Genomic DNA, 14,800 nt, shown 5'->3' with positions numbered 1-14,800 from the left:
CTGAGCTCAATTCCCAATTTTAAAATATCTCCAAAATCAAAATCTTTTTGAATATAAAAATCTACAATCATGCTTTTAAAATCTAAAACTTTGATGAGATAGAGGACCTTCAAGGGAGTAAATAGGGTATATCAAATCCTAGGAGAGAGAATGGGTTAAATTTGGGGTGTATTTTATAGCATTAAAAGAGTTGGAAAAACAGGCAAGAAGCATCAGCCTTTCTACTTTTCTTGACAAACACAAATGCAAAAAAAAAAAAAAAAACAAGAAGTCATGTTTCCAATATTCTTTACACACCTGATTTAAACCTCAAAGGTATTTGTTTCACCCTAAGCAGACTTCTTTGGGCATGTCTGATTATATTTCCCTGCAGCCATTCTGTGCTGAGTGGAGTAACTACAGTTGGCAACCTATTCCATCACTCACTCCATCATCCTGAGAATCTGCAAAATAAAAATGTAGTGTTAAAAAAAAAAACAAGCAAACAAACAAAAAAAAAACCTTTATTTTACATTTGCTTTTCCCAGTAAAATCCTAGAAAAGAAAATGCAGAGCAGCGTGTTTCCCACAACGTATGTGACATCTTGGTTAAAAGCGACAGGACCATGTTGCACTCTGGCAGGTTTAGTGTTAAGATCTGACAGATATAAACCTGCACGAACAACCTCCCTGCCACAGATATTTAAGCTCATGTAAAAACTTTGATTTGATAGTCCCTTGATTAGCTTTTGCAACAGTGAGTGCTACTGCCTTTCAAGTTCATTATAAATTACTGAATTCTTCACAGTACTGTCAATTTAAGCTCTTGTTTCACTAAAAGGCAGGCATTTTAACCACTCATCAAACCTGTGCACATTTTTGAATTAAAGAATTAGATCAATCCAAACTCCAGTTCTCAAGGGAGAAGTTCCATTGTTTATCAGGCCATGTCTACACTGGCTGAGCAAAGCGCTCTGTTCAGAAGGAGAAGCGCCTTTGGCAGCTAGAGTCCACATAGCTGACCCATGGACGCTCGGGTGGAGTTTCTTCACCTAATTACACAGTGCAATGAAATTACTGAACATTTGATGAAAATGACCCATGACGACAAAAAAGCCATGACACGATTGTTGTTCTAGTCTATTGACACGGTAGTCATTTATAATGTAATTCAAAGAATCTATAAGAATGAGAAGATGCTTACACTTACAGAGATGATGCATATGGGTATTGAAATACTTGATAACTCAACATTTGGTATTACTCAAGTCATTCTTCCTAAACAAGACAATGGTGGCACAACTTTAAAATGCAATACCTCTTCCCAACTGGTCCAGGTTAAGCTCGCAATGCTAATCTTACATTAATAGAGAAATCCACAGAGTTTAAATAATTAAAAAGATGATTGTGATCACACACACACACAAACAAACGGGTTAAAAGATAATCAACATTTTGGAGGAAATATTTACATTTTTCTGACTTGTTCAGTTAAGATTTAGTAACATCTATGGGTGCATTCGATTCTGGTGACAGTACCGTGCCCTCGACTCATCTGGAACGTTTTAGATAAAAAGTGGTTTAGCAGAAATGTTCTGCTAACAGCCATGAAATTATAGGCTTTCCCTTCCATCCATCCAAACACACTCCACCCTGTGAAATAATAGAAACGACACTAATCACCTTTGGAATTTTGCCAGCCTTCCCCATAGGTGAGCTGCAGAGTTGGACCAAATTGCATTGGAGGAATAAAGCCTGTCTCACCCCTGTGAATGCTCTCAGAGGGCTTCAGAGTGCATGCATTTCGATTCATCGAAGAAAGCAGAAGCAAAGGTTTAACTGTCAGAACTGTTATCTATGACATACACTTACTTCTGTCAATATCACCCCAAAATAAATTAATTAGGCCAAACTCAAACCCATTTTCCCTAATCACTTGGACTTTGCAAATGGGAGTAGCTCATTATTTTTCTTTTTTTGCCAAACCCAACTTAAGATTTTCAAGATAAGTGTTCAGTCACTCTGTTTCAGTTTGATAGTTGTGCAATTTATACATCAAATCCCCTTTTGCTGGGTGCAAACTTCCAACTTCAGACAGAGTCATGACAACATCTGGCTGATTAGTTTTTTAAATTACCACTCAAATTATAAAACAAAAGAAATCTAGTTGCTCTAATTGCCTTGTTTAGCAAAGTTCATCCAAGATAAGTTGAATTTTGTATCTTCTTTTTCTATATGAAAGCCCTGAGAATGTCTAAATATAAATATGAAATTGTTGCTGAACATATTTTAGTCACATGAAGATAATGATGACGGTGGTGGAGGTGGTGGTGATGATAATGAAATAGCAAACATCCTTATGGTACTTGACTATGTGCCAGGCACTGTCCTAAATGCTTTATGTATAGAAACTCATTTAATCCCCCAACAACCCTATAAGATAGATGCTATTAGCCCAATTTAGCAGATGAGGAAACAGGATTACAGAGACAGCAAGTAACTTGTCCTGGATCACATAGTTAGTAAATGGTAGAGATGGATTTGAATCTGTGCAGTCTGGCGCCAGTGTCTGTTTTCTCTTAGATGGTGCCGTGCTTGGCCTAGCCACAGTGTTGAAACTGACATATCATTATGCATAGAGATTTAAATTAAAAGGTGGTGTTTTTACATTGGCTCTTTCCTTCCTATATGAGTGGAATTAACAGCCTGGAACTAGAGCTTTACTCTATAACTACTCTGTCCGTCCGCCAGGCTCATTCTTCTATTTCTCACTCACTCATTCTTCTAAATCTCATTCAGGATTTCCTTTATGCCTTTCAAAACTTACATTTTAAGAAATTTGTAAATGTGAAAAATATCACATAAGAAAGGAACACTAAGAATAAAAATGATTAAATTGGGCCTAGCAATAGAGCCTGTACCTAAATGTAACCTCATGGGATCAGGCCTACTGAGGTCAAATCCTGATGCTTCCTATTCCAAGTTAGACAAGTTATTTTATTTCTTTATGACTTTGTTCCATTGTCTATAAAATGGGAATGAAAATAGTACTACAGTTTAGGATTGTGAAGATTAAATAAATTAATCCATATAAAATGCTTACCCCAGTGCATGACACATATCAAGCATTTGATAAATATGAACTATTGTTATTATTATATTTAATTTATATAGACTAGCCTTCAGCTGCAACTAAGCATTAACAATTAAAATTTGTCATTGTAGTGTGAAAGTATTAACACAGATTTAAGAAAAATTGGTTGTTCTCACAGGAAATCCTTTCAGCACAGGGACAATTTGGCTTTAAAAATTCACTGAGACATATTTTCACAAATAATTTTATTCCCCCTATTTTGGAGAACATAGACAAATTACAGATTGTGACAGAACCACCTAAAAAGTCATCAGAGTTTACAATGTTATCATCTAACAAGCTAAAAGCAGCCTTTTTTTTTTTTCTTTTTTTCTTGAGACAGGGACTCTCTATGTCATCCAGGCTGGAGTGCGGTGGCACAATCACAGCTCACTGCAGCCTTAATCTCCTGGGCTCAAGTGATCCTCCTGCCTCAGCCTCCCAGCAGCTGGGACTACAGGTGCACTACACCATGCCCGGCTAATTTTTTGTATTTTTAGTAGAGATGAGGTCTCGCTATGTTGCCCAGGCTGCTCTCAAACTCCTGAGCTCAAGCAATCTTCCCACCTCAGCTTCTCCCAAAGTGCCGGGATTACAGGTGTGAGCCATTGTGCCTGGCCAAAAAGCAGCTTTTCCTATACAGCAAGGTTTTAAGTAACATAAAAGTATTGCTTGCTTAATTGTTTTTATATCATAATTCGTATTTCTAAACAGAGTTACTTAAGTCAAATTGACCTCGATGGCAGTGATGCAATTTTAACAATTGTGCAATTAAACATCAGTAAAATTGTCCATATCTTCAGCTTGTCCATTTTTTATGCATACTTCTCAATAATCTGAGTGCTTATAGGCTGATGTTTAAGTCCCAACTCTTTGAGGCCATATGGGTGAGTTAGAAATGGCTATTCTGGAGCATAAAATAGAAATTTCCATCCCAAAGAAAGTGTAATGCAAGGACTAGGAGAAAATTAGTTACTGAGTGCTCACTTGTATGGAGCTACTGGGTAAGTGCTATACAAAGAAAACGGAATGGATTGAAACCTTTTTGCTTCAGTTCTAAAATGGACACCTTCACCAGAGACAGCGTGAAAACCCCAGAGGCCCAGAAGCTATTCTAGGTAAATCTCACACTTTCACCTGGATATTCCCAGGATGCACCGAACTGCCTTTTTCCAGTTTGGCCACCACGCAACTTGAGAGCCGCTTGCTGGTCCCCAAGGAGCTAGCAGTGAAGAGAGACACTTTTGCCTCATTTCCCAGTACCTCAGAGACCAGATATTCTTTGGCAATCCTCAAAGAAAGAAAGTCTTGATGTATATAGGTAGTGCCTTGGTCAAGAATTAAAGTTTTGAATAAAGGGGTTGGTGTGTAGCCTCATCTGGGGCAAAGAGAGTAGACTGAAAACAAGGCACGATCAATGTGTCTCAATGTGAATCCTAACTGCACCCACCTAGGTTCCTTGCTGCAACCTCCGCCTCCCAGGTTCAAGCGATTCTACTGCCTCAGGCTTCTGAGTAGCTAGGATCACAGGCATGCACCACCAACTAATTTTTGTATTTTTAGTAGAGACAGGGTCTCGCCATGTTGGCCAGGCTGATCTCGAACTCCTGACCTCAGGTGATCCACCCACTTCAGCCTCCCAAAGCGCTGGATTACATGTGTGAGCCACCGTGCCTGGCCAGAAAACTCTCATTCTGAAATGGGATCTCAGCTATCATCAGTCTCCAGGTCTCTAGATGGGGATGGCATGTCCCAGAGACAGTCTTCTGCCGAAAGTCTCACAGAACGAGCAGCAGTTTTAGAATTAGAACCCGTGGGGGTAGAAGGAGATGGTTGAAGTATTAAGAGAAGAAATAAATTCTTCATAGCAATTAACTGATTAGAAGGAAAATGGAAACACAAGGAAAGACACAAATGACTTCTACTGGCAAGAGATGTCAGCAACCTCAACCATGAATTACTGGCACAGACAACCAGAGGATGTGAAGAACAAAGACTGCGAGGAGCTAAACAAGGCAACCTGGTTTCATTGGAGAGGATGAGGCTTCCCTAGCAAAGGGAATGGACTGTTGCAGTAACTATGTGGGGACGTTATCTGATGTTCAGACTTTCTATCTGAGAGCATCTTTAAGTTACTTAAGCACAGTGTCAGTCACATAAGCACAGTGTCAGTCACAGCATTATCTCCAGTATCTTCAACAAACATTATTAGCTGCAGCTGTTACTGCTGCTACTCCATACCTGACTCCCTCCACCCTAGCTGCTCGAGGTCCATCAAACATGCTTTTCAGATTTTCTGAACGAATTACAAAATTCTTATTTTCTTGTTTCATTTTTCTTCTTGTTGCATGTTTAGGTCTGTTTTAAAGACATTTAGATCTTTTAACTTAAGTTTTGGAAAGGATCCTCCTTATTTCATATCATATACGAAGTCTAACAAATAATCTCCAAATATGAAATGGAAAGTTTAAAAAAGGTCACATCTACCCAGTGTCTCTCGCTGGCTACTCCATAGACCTGCTGTCATTTCTCATTATCCTTTTTTTATGATTCCACACACAAATCCAACCCAGGTGATTTGGTTCTTAAAGAAATGAATGTGAATTAATTCTGATGATCATAAATTTTAATGAGACAACACTTCAGATGCTCTCAGATGTTCCAAATGCAAAACTTATCTTTTCTGTGGTGAAACTGGAAATTCTTTTCTTAGGAAACCTTGATTGTTTCACCCCTGCTATTTTTTACATAATGAAACAATTTGCATATCAGCAAGGTCAGAGGGGACAGAACTGGAATCTCAGGCTCTGCATCTCCCTGCTGCTCCCAATGCCAATGCTACACATTTCTCATTCCCTTTTGTTCATAAGTTTTATAATTTCACAGAATTACAAGTCGTATAGCATGACATCAAGCTTGATCTTGTCATTTTGCTTGATTGTGCAAAATTACAGTTGTTCCAGAATGTTGACAGAATTCCTTTCAATATTTTCTCTGTTCGTTTATTAAGTGGCAATGTCATACTTAAAGAATGATCATTTCTGGGACCACTCATTCAAATCTTTGAAGACTGACATCCCATTAAAAATTCGTTTCTCCCAATCACCCTCTATTGTCTCCGTCCCCAGTACACTCAATGTGTCAGAAATAATTATAAGTGGCTTAATATATACAGAAGCCATTTCTATTTAATATTCCAGAATGAATGAATGTAGTATTGCTTTGTTATCAGCTTTATTCTGGTTGGAAATTTACATTATCAGTCAGTAATATCTCATGAAAAAGTTGAAACCTGCTCTAATGTTTCCAGTTTCTCTAGATCAGCCCTACCTTCAGACATCGTTTGTTTCTTACAAATAATTATTTAATATTAATGGCAAAGGTCTGTCTTCCTCAAAGATGACCCTCACCTTCTTTTGCTGCTTTTCATAGGAGCATGTTCAAGGTAATGACTTTGCTATGTCACTTATTCACATTAGGGCAGCTTGTTTAAAAACAGATTTCTGATTAGAATTTTTTTAAAAAGCAGGAGGTGATTATCAAGCCCATTCAGAGTTCTCTCTTATTTCACATTGCCTCTTTAGAGTGGGCACTGCCTGTTCTTTTTATCAGACAAAGGCGGAAAATTTGTTTTGTATCCAAGGTAAATGGAGAATATCTATACCTGTACTTTTTTTCAAAGCTTACCATTCTTACTTATGGTAAAAGACTATTACAAAGGGTCCTACTCTATCATGGTCTTGCTTGTATTGTAGAATAAATAAAGCAGTCTCTACGAAAGGATGCATTCTCTGTACCTATCTCCAAGTTGATGGAATGCAATGTATTATGGGAAACTTTATCCCTTAGCACAGATAATCAGGATTACAAGCTTTCTGGATCTCTGACTTGTTGGCTGATATTACCTGCTTGGACAAGCTCTAAAAAGACACACTGCCAGGTGGGCCTACATGTGGAGAGGCCCAAGGCTTGCTGAAACACCCTGATGTAAATGCTGAGAGACTAGTTTCCAAGATGGCTGCGCCTTGATGGAAAAAGTTCTTGACTTGGACAGATGGAACTGTGTCTCCTCTTTGCCACTTATTAGCTATGTGGCTTTGAGCAAACCATTTATGCTTCCTGAGGCTTATTTTATAAAATGCTGGTAATAATGCCTTTGGGGGCTCATATAATAAATAAAATAATGTATGTGACAATGTTGGCTCATAACAAATTATCGGGCAGATGCTTGGCATTATTTTTCTTAAGTAATTACCTAAAGCTAACAGCAAGTCAGTCAAGATCATGGATATCAAACAGAAATCTAGAGGAAATCTGTATATAATATAACCACATTTGCTCAACACTAGGAATAGGAATTTCTTCTAATGAAATATTACCGTGAGTAAAATTTAATCTTATGTATCTATCATATGTACAGATAACCAATTTTCGGTGAGTGGAAATGCAGTAAAATACTCAAAAACTGCATATAGAGTAGACATAAATTAACACTTTTTAATAATTCAGGAGGCATTTCATTGTCTTATTGTACCTAAGGGTCATAATTACGATTATCAGTGGCTAATTTACTAGAGAAATGGATGGAATGCAAATGACTCTATGGTATAACTGAGAATAAATCTTTGGAATTAATCCATGCTATCCATTTTTAATAGTCACAGGTCTCTATTTCAAAAATGCAGCATGACTTCAATCATTCTAAGTTATCTGACCTGAGCTTTTTGATGATTTGTATTCTCCTAAGGGGATGTTAACCTCAGCACAAATTTCCACATTCTAACATATCACCAAGCATGTCGCCCAAACATAATGCCTTGTGGGTAGTGTTCAAGGCTAGGAAGTCTTCTACATGTCTGACCCTGATGCACCAGGTGTGGAAAGAGCAGCAAGAAATAACTGCAGAAAGGGGAAAGGGAGAGGAAATAATAAGCTCTGTGCTGACTAATTGATGAGAATGTCAAAAAGATGAAAGGAATTAAAAGCTAAGGAAGACTGTAAATTATATAGCATTAGAGAAGTCTAAGGTATTATTATAATTATTGTTATTAATAGTCTTAGTTTACAATGGAAGAGTTATATATAGCTTGAAAGAGAAGAGCTCTTTTTCAAATGATGTTACATTTATTCCTTCATCATCCAATTCTTGCTCTCTCAGCTTATTTCTCAGCCAACATGAGTGACATGTATAGTCTATCCTTGTTTTCTTCTGTTTTTATCATAGTTTGACACAGTTGAAATAGATGGGAAGATCTTGCAGAGAATAAGGCTGCAAGCAAATTCTGAAATTTTAAAAATAGCTGTCTCTGAATAGTAAAAAGGTTTCGGCACATAGGAAGCTAAAGATGCTGTTGTTAATATGACTAAAAGCATGTAGCAATTATTGTAGGATGGTAGAATATTATAAAAGCTCAGCATCTGCACACTATATCTGTTAGGATGCCATTGTCACAAAAGGCAGATACATGTCAGAAAGATATCCACTTCTGAGCTTGGCCATCTGAACTGTCTACTTGAAATAAATAAATCTGCATATGTGAGTGTGCGTGCATGTGCAGGCATAGCTCTTATGGTTGTATTGCTATAGACACACATATTTATACAAAAATATATCATTGTAAGAACTGAGGACGTATTTGACAGAGGGCTATGAAACTCTACAATGCCATCGACAATCATTCATAAATCACTTAAAAGTAGAACTAGATTAATAAAAGTAAATATTCATTTCCCCACCACAAGAAGAAGAGCTGTTTCCATCTCCTTAATTAACTAATACAAGTGTCTTCAGAATATAAGCAAAGCACAGTCCATAGTGCTTAAAGAAGAAAGAAAGAAAAGTATAAAATGGTTATATAAAGGGCAGTACAGTAATAAATAGAATGAAGGAGGATTACATTGGCTAGCATGGAATGATACATTACATACATTAGGTCGAAAAGCAATTTGTAGAACGTTAAGTATAATATTGTCCCACTTGGGCTTTACATACACACATAGACAAATGCACTTACACAAAAAAGTGTAAAATGACAAAAATCAATTAATACTTCTTCTGGGAAAAGAAGTAGAATTGGGGAGGGAGGAGGTATAGCTCCTTTTCACTATTTAAATTTCAATATAGCTATTATTTTTACAAGTATTTTTTAAAGAAACGAAGGAGATATAAGTCATAGCACCTCCACATAGAGAACACTGAGTGGAATTACAAGTTTTTTAAATCATCGAGCCTACCAATTTCTGTTGGTCACATTGTTCTGTAAAATGAACATTTTTAAATTGAGGGACATAGCATCTTTTCTGGCTTACGGCCATTTACCCTTCACAAGTACTTCCAAAGCTTCATCCAGAACATTATGCCCATGTTAACCTCAAGTCTAAAGAATAGAAAATACTAGTAAATCCATCTTGCTGTCAGCCCACATTCACCACAAAAAGAATGTTCCTTCTTGTTTTTAACTGAACAGATTTAAAGCACTAGAAATAAAAATCGTACCCTACTTTTAAAAAACCTATCTATACATGCTTACCACAAAAACCTCCATGAGTAGCTGTTTCAGAGCATGGGCTTAGGTGAAAGCACATCCCACTTTCACCATCATCAACAGCGTGGTTCTTTAGCCCTTTATTAGTGCAACTAATATGGGAAACCTTTGAAATAACAGAGCACAAAGGGCCAAGAAACTAGAAATTCGGGTCTGATATTTTGTCTACAATATTATCAAACTGACAATAGCATACAGTGGCCTAGTCATTCATTCATTTATTTGAAAATATGACTGTCCCGTGAGCCATGCACCTGGTCATGGTGAAAGTGTAAGACAAATTCTCAGCTATTTGCTCCCCTCAAGAAATTTACAGTTGTATAAGCAGGAACTTCAAAAATAGAAAAAATCTTGGGTGGTGCTTGGCATGAGGGGCTTCTGGGTTCCTCTGCACTAATCACCCCCATAAACAAATAAATAAATAAATTTATTTAATAAATTAAATAAATTTAAAAAATTAATAAATTAAATAAATTTATTTATTAAATAAATAATACATAAATTAAATATTAAATAAATTAAATAATAAATAAATTTAAAAATCTTAAAAAGTATCAATTTTTTCTAATCTTTGAGAAATTCCTGTATTTGTCTTTGCTATAACCTACAATTTTACTCGTGACGGAAGTAAAGTATTAATATTTATTTCCATGATGTCAAAAATCAAAACAAAAAAAGTTACTAATGGAAGTAATGAGGAGTAATGGGAAGCTACATGGAGGGCTGGCAAACCATTACCAGTGGCCTAACCCAGGCTGCTGCCTGTTTGTGTCAATAAAGTTTTATTGGAACACAGTCACACTCTTCTCTTTAGGTATTGTCTCTGGCTGCTTTTGAGCTACCACAAAAGAGATGAGTATTCATAATAGACCTCATATTCTCCACAAAAACTAAAATACTCACTAAACTAGCTCAGTAAAAGTTTGCCAATCTCCAAGATGTTAATAAAAACTGGACAATGTACTTAAAAACTGGAATGTACTTTTTGTCTATTTTCCATTTTGCTGTGTTCTTTTTGGAAACTTTGGTTTCCAAAGGGATTCCTTAAGGCATGTATGTTTGTTCCTTCTCTGATATTAGGAGGAACAAAAAGACAGTGAATAAACAGTGTTGTAAAACATAGGTTGAGGGAATTTAAATTAAAAATAGAATGACTTTACAAACAATGTTTGTAAATCTGAACTTTGCCACTACATTCATGCTCGTGTTGGCCAAGGGCTGAAGTTTTGAGATGGATGTGGAAAGAGCAGCCTGAATCAAATGAGTAAGATCACAATGGGGCTTATTTAGCCAGTCTTGGAAATATTTATAATATCATGAGTACTGCCCAAATTTCTGAATGTCCCAACTTTATTCTAAAAAGAATCTGGCCAAAACATTTTTTAAAAATGCTCCAGCTAAATTTTCATAAAACACTTGCACGGATGGAACAATGAAGACTACTGCCAAAGATGCTCCAATTTAATTCTGCCTGGCACATCGGCCAGGCTTGTTTGGCATTTCATTAACAAAAAATAAACCTCACTCTTCTTCCTGAGAAAATAGCATGTGTAGTATTTTTGGGGACAGCAAAGCTCAGCATGCTATTTCTCGGTATGAAAAAAATATATCTGAAATGTGGATAAATAAAGCTTTTAAAAGCCTTTCTTTGGCATGGTAACTGGCCACCCTGGGAAATCCGTGTTCTTAGTATGTGACTGAATAAAGCTAACATAAAATAGACCTTTAAATGTTTAAAAAATCACAGAGAAACAAGGTAATAAAATAGTAAGAGGATTGTTCTGGAAACAGAAAACAGATTCTTGTGACACTTTGACACTATGATGCTCCATGCAAGCCAATAACTTCATCTTCCTTAATTTTAGCCTGTTTTTGGAGTAAAATATACATAAAGTATGGATGTCGTAAGAGAAGATGAAAGATACTTGTATCTGTGACTCGTTTGCTCTTCCTCAGAAGAAATGAAAGAAAAAAAATTAAAAGTTAAAAAATATATAAATGCATCCTTACATGAACAGCTTCATGACTCAATTATCAGCAGTGGAACAGACAAAGATCGTTCCAGTTCTGCGCCAAATTCTTATTCAAGGAAGTCTGAATTTAGTTGAAGAAAATAAGTTGCTAACAGCTATCAATGAACTGTATAGCTCAGGTTAACACAAATTGGATACTGATATAATTAATGCAATGACTGGATTATGTACGGGGTATTGATAAGGCTAAGGATAGTTGGGATGGGGGTGGGGACAGGACACATAAGGGAAAGTTTCTTGGAGAAGGTGACACACTTGTGTTGACTGAAGAAAAAGTAGGAGTGGGCCAGGAAAGAAGAGTGAGAAGAGACTTAGAGGCAAAGTAGACAGTATGTGCAAAGAAATAATATGGTTCATGTGTAGAATTCCAAGCTGTTGCATGTAGCTGGAAAGCAAAGTGCAAGACAGGAAATTGTTAGAGATAAGACTAGAAAGAGGGAGGAAGCAGCAGATTTAAGGCTAGAATTTAGCTTGGGAATATTTTGTACTTTATCTGGCAGAGTAGGGAAACACTAGAGGGTTTTAAGCTTGCACACAGCAGGTCTGCTTTGGGTTGCATGTTAGGTGGATCGCATGGTGACAAGGCTGATGGAAGAAAGGTCATTTGTATGGTGCAGATGTCCAAGCAAGAGATGAAACATCACAAGTAGCAGTAGTTCTGAACTACAACAGTGGTAGTGATCGTGATCCTTGCAGATGGATTCACAAAATGTTTAGCGTGAAAAATTAGCAGTTCCCTAATCCCAGCACTTTGGGAGGCTGAGGCAGGCAGATCACGAGGTCAGGAGATTGAGACCATCCTAGCTAACATGGTGAAACCCTGTCTCTACTAAAAATACAAAAAAATTAGCCAGGCGTGGTGGTGGGCGCCTGTAGTCCCAGCTACTCGGGAGGCTGAGGCAGGAGAATGGTGTGAACCAGCAGGCAGAGCTTGCAGTGAGCCGAGATCAGGCCACTGCACTCTAACCTGGGTGACAGAGCGAGACTCTGTCTCAAAAAAAAAAAAAAAAAAAAAAAAAGGAAAAGAAAAGAAAAATGAGCAGTTCCTGGTACCGGGTTTGATATGGAAAACAAAAGTGGGCGAAAAAGAGCCAAAAGTGATTCTTGGGTTTCTAGTTTGGATGAATGAGTCGACAGCGGTGCCACAAAATGAGACAGAGAGCATAGGATGAGAAACCACGTTAAGGGGGATGATGATGAGGTTAGTTTGCACACGTTAGGCTGGAGGGTGCCTGTTGGACACGGCAAGCTGTTGGATATTTGAGTCTGAACTGCAGACAAGAGACTGGACTACAAATAAAATGTCTGAGTAGCTACAAACCATGACGGTGGATGAAAGTACTGAGGGAAAGTGTACAGGGCAAGAGCAACAGGCTGAAGATGAACCCAGGGGAAGAGGAAGAAGGGAAGTCCAGGAAGGAGGCAAAAAGATATAATTAGAAGACCACCCAGAGGGTATGGTACAGTGGAAGCCAGGGGAATGGGCAACTTTCAGAGGGAGGGAGCTATCAATGGGGTCAAATGCACAGAGAGATCTAGGAAATAATTTAAAAGCCCACTGGATTTAGCAATTCAGGAACTACTGGTTCATCAGTAGTGAGGTAGGAGCAGAAGCCAGATGCTGGGAATTGTAAAACAAAGTAAAGGCTGGGCATTGTGGCTCACGCCTATAATCTCAGTACTTTGGGAGGCCAAGGCAGGAGAATAACTCGAGGCCAGGAGTTGTAGAATAGCCTGGGCAACATACAGAGACCCCCATCTCTACAAAAAATAAAAATAAAAATAAAAGAATTAGGCAGGTACAGTGGTGTGTGCACCTGTAGTCCTAGCTCCTTGGGAGGCTGAGGTGGGAAGATTGCTTGAGCCCAGGAGTTTGAGGCTGCAGCAGGCTATGACTGTGCCACTGCACTCTAGGCTGGGCAAGAGAGTGAGACCTTGTCTCAAAAAAAAAAAAAAAAAAAAAAAGCAAAGACAAGGAAACACCCAAAATACAGATACACCAGATTTTCAAGATGTTTGAATGAGATGAGAAGGAGAGCGATCAGAATAATAATGGAGAGGGACCAGGACAAGGGAGAGGGCATTTGGGACAAAAGAAACATGAGGATGGATGGATGCACTTGAGCCACGGAGCACTGGTGCCCGAGTGCCAACCCAGACCACAGTTCTACTAGAGGTTGCTCTGCTTCTCTTTTCCATTTGAGAAAATTTGGGAGCAATTTGCCCTGCTTCTAGGATGGTAGGCTCTATAGCAAGCAAAACATGGAATAAAATGGAGTCAGATGTATTGTTTTCCTGTTAAATATCCTAAGGAAATTAGACAAAAGGCAATTTCTTAAATAATTAGTGTTCACTAAAAGTCTCTTTTTTAACTCCTATTTAAGCCCTGTCAGTCACTATCAGAGTGCTTACACTTTATTTATAATAATGCTTGTATGATAGGTGCAGGGGCACACTATGAAACATCCAAACTGATACCCAATTATACTCTCTGGTGTTTGTCTACAGTTCAGAATCTCCTACACTGAGAAGGGACAGTACACCATAGTTAAATGTGGCTCATCTGGGTATAAATAGCTTTGAGACTTTCCTGGCTCTGTCACTACCTAGCTGTGTGACCTTAAACAAGTCCTTTTTCCAAGTTCAGCCTTCCTTACGACAATGAAATGAGATGCTTCCACTTCACGGTTTCCTCTACCAGAATTTCCAGTTAAGAGAAGACTACAGATAATCTGGTTATACTTTCTACAATGTAAGAAATTAAATCAAAATGTGTTTTATAGATACTGAGGCAAATATTGAGTAGTTCTCAGGTCATAAAATTATGGTGTACATCTTAGGAGAGAAATATCTACTGATAATAATTAGGAATGATAGCTATACAAAGAGCCTTTCGTTTTCAAATGAAAAGCTCATTTGAATTACACAATATTTTCCTTCCCTTTCAAAGCCCAATACCAAGTGTTTGATGACAAATCAAAGCAGAATTGTTCCAGCCTTAGTACATATGCCACTGTCTCCAAAAGCAAAGACAGAAAGACAATTTCTGGAGACAAATAATTCATTTCTGTTTCTGCTCTATTCACTAGAAGGATATAACCACAGCTGAG

The 14,800-nt window shown here is 37.7% G+C and overlaps 1 long non-coding RNA gene across 7 annotated transcripts in view; it reads right to left on the bottom strand.

Annotated features, from left to right (window-relative positions):
* LOC129010850 (uncharacterized) overlaps window positions 1-14,800 on the bottom strand; it is a 101,713-nt gene that overhangs the window by 71,828 nt on the left and 15,085 nt on the right. For all 7 annotated transcript variants that reach the window (XR_010122671.1, XR_010122670.1, XR_010122665.1 and 4 more), the window contains one exon: window positions 298-443. This is a non-coding gene — a long non-coding RNA (uncharacterized LOC129010850). The remainder of the gene's footprint in view (window positions 1-297; window positions 444-14,800) is intronic.

Source organism: Pongo pygmaeus, chromosome 10 (assembly GCF_028885625.2).
Source record: "Pongo pygmaeus isolate AG05252 chromosome 10, NHGRI_mPonPyg2-v2.0_pri, whole genome shotgun sequence".
In the NCBI taxonomy this organism is placed as follows: domain Eukaryota; kingdom Metazoa; phylum Chordata; class Mammalia; order Primates; family Hominidae; genus Pongo; species Pongo pygmaeus.
Note: the sequence above shows the minus strand (reverse complement) of the source record. Positions and strands in the feature narration are given on the sequence as shown.